The 1,893-nt window shown below is 38.9% G+C and overlaps 1 pseudogene; it reads left to right on the forward strand.

Moving 5' to 3' along the window:
• The first annotated feature begins 1,005 nt into the window (after positions 1 to 1,005).
• LOC131814454 (large ribosomal subunit protein eL29-like) lies at positions 1,006 to 1,553 on the forward strand (annotated as a pseudogene).
• The last annotated feature ends 340 nt before the right edge of the window (positions 1,554 to 1,893 follow it).

Genomic DNA, 1,893 nt, shown 5'->3' on the forward strand with positions numbered 1-1,893 from the left:
ATTTTTTCCCCCCCATGTCTTCTGACCTTCAGTTCTGAGCATCTCCACAATGTCATACTAATGAGGAGAAACATCTAAAACAAAGTATATTAGCTATGGAGGAAGATAGTCCTGGACCCAAATCTCAGTTTGAAACTCACTAACCATGAAATCACAAATGAGTGACATAACCCCTCTATGCTTCTTTATCTTTTTTATAAAACAGAGAAACTAAAATCTGTCTTAAAAAGCTGTTGGAAGGATTGCATGACTCTAATTATAGAACTCAAATCAATTCATCTTATAAAAATAGGTGACTTGTGTACATTCCTATCCATTTTTTTACTGCACTAAAAAAAATCCCAGGCACTCAAAGAAGTATTTGGCATATAGTATGTGCTCAATAAATTTTTGTGAAATAAATAAAAATGAAATTACCTGGCATACAGTAGAAGTTCAATAAATAACAACTATTACCAAAGAATGGAGAAAATCTGTTCTGATATCATTTTTGCAAAATTACCATCTCCTTATAATAACTAATTAAGAGATTTTAAAAATAAGCTCTTCCCTAGCAAAAAGTCTTCAAATGGTAATAAATTCTCGGTCTTCGATGCCCACTAAAAGATGGAACCAGGAAAAAGAATCTGTCCAGTTTGACAGTGAGGTGACAACATGGTTGCTATTTTGTCGGTTATTCTGGATAACATATGCTAATAAGGGAAGAAAGACAGCAAAAGAGAAGACAATTTCTAGACGCTACAAGAAACAACAGGGAGAAAGTATGTTAAGCAGTCAACTCACAACCCATTTAAACCATTTAACTAATTTACTAACTAATAACCCATTAACCCATTTAACTAATCATTTACATTACTAATTTAACTAATACATTTACATTACTAATCATTTACATTAGTGATGTAATACTCATCATTCATTCAATCATTTATTCATTGACAGTATTTATTTACTTTTTCTCTTCCAGTTCAGGCCCCTTTAGGAGTCATGGGCTTCAGTGCAAAAATGGCCAAATCTAAGAGCCACACCATGCACAACCAGTCCCAAAAATGGCACAGAAATGGTGTCAAGAAATCCCAGTCACAAAGATGTAAGTCTTTTAAGGGGGCGCAGCTCAAGTTCCTGAGAAACTTCCACACTGTCAAGAAGCACAAGAAGGGCTTGAAGAAGAAGCAGGCCAACAATGCCAAAGCCATGAGTACATATCTCCAGCCTATCAAGGCCCTGCTGAAGTTCTAAAAGGTCAAGCCCAAGATCCCAATGGGCATCAACCACTAACTCCTTCAACGTGTCTACAATGTCCAGTCCAAGCTCAGGAAATGTGCTCATACCACATCGCCAAAGGTGTCAGGCTCTGCCAGCCAAAGGCCAAGGCCAAGGCTCAAACCAAGGCCCAGGCTGATGCAGCAGCCCCAGCTCCACTTCCAGCTCCAGCTCCCAATGGCACCCATGATGCCTCCAGAGTGAAGGCCTCTACAGTCTGCCATTGTGAGAATGGAAGGACCCGTGTGAGCCTGAGGACTGTTGTCTTTCTGTATTATTTGTACATTTAAGCATGAGGCAGGAATATAATCTAAATGAACTCTACTTTTCTTGATACTGTTAGAATCCAAGAGTACCATATACAAAATAGCCTGCCTTTTTTAAGTATCCAGCAATCCAGTGAGTCAAATAAGGGCCCCAAAACATGTCAGCCAGCCTGAAGGAAGCAAGAAAGGCATTCCACACAGAAAGTAGCATTACGCTGAATTTGGAGAGGTGAGTAGCTTTTCAGGGGAATAAACCACGGGGTTTCATGCTAGCAAAGAAACAGAATCTTGAGAGAAGTCAGTCTATGCATGTAATAAATAAAGTCTAGTATCTCCCAACCTTCTGGACAGAGATGAGTTTAAC

The sequence above is a fragment of the Mustela lutreola genome, chromosome 14 (genome assembly GCF_030435805.1).
Source record: "Mustela lutreola isolate mMusLut2 chromosome 14, mMusLut2.pri, whole genome shotgun sequence".
Taxonomy (NCBI): Eukaryota; Metazoa; Chordata; class Mammalia; order Carnivora; family Mustelidae; genus Mustela; species Mustela lutreola.